The sequence below is a fragment of the Wasmannia auropunctata genome, unplaced genomic scaffold (genome assembly GCF_000956235.1).
Source record: "Wasmannia auropunctata unplaced genomic scaffold, wasmannia.A_1.0 LD336106.1, whole genome shotgun sequence".
NCBI classification, from domain to species: Eukaryota; Metazoa; Arthropoda; class Insecta; order Hymenoptera; family Formicidae; genus Wasmannia; species Wasmannia auropunctata.
In genome coordinates this window covers 3,427,662-3,428,329 of record NW_012026784.1, presented here as the reverse complement: position 1 = coordinate 3,428,329, position 668 = coordinate 3,427,662, and positions in this window count along the sequence as shown.

Below are 668 nucleotides of genomic sequence, written 5' to 3'. Positions count from 1 at the left end.
TATCTTCTAAAACTTTCGTCTTCTTCGTCTATATAATAGAACTCAAGCATGCACATTATATCTGTGATATGCAGATCATAAACATCATTTGGGTACAATAATCCATGCCTTACTAATTCCATCACTTCGTTGTCCATACCACTATCGTTACTTGAGTCATCTGAAAAATCTTCTTCTATTTCCATCAATTCTTGATCACCTTCCTCATGCACTACTTCTACGTCCATGTAATCGTCGGGTGTTATCATTTCTTCGATGTTCATTAACGAAAGTTATATTTTCACAATCACCTGGTTGCATTAAATCTTACCACTGACGAGGTGTATCAAAATCTTTGCAATATATATGCCGAAACTAATGGGTGTGGCTTATTTTTCGCAAATGTTGCAGATATCGTTTGATTTCGTGACGTGATCTCGCTGCCGTCCATTGGCGCTTGATCAAAATGCTTACCCACTAAACACACTTTGTAACAGTTACGTTACCTGAAAGTAACAAGTAATGTAACAATTGTTATGTTAATATTACATCTGGAAGATGTAACTTGTTACTTTCATGTTACTATTTCAAGGTTACATGTAAAAGTATGTCACTGTAACATAACGTTTTTAACGTTAGAGTAACATTATGTGAACATATCTTTGATATAAATGTAACGTTGAATATTA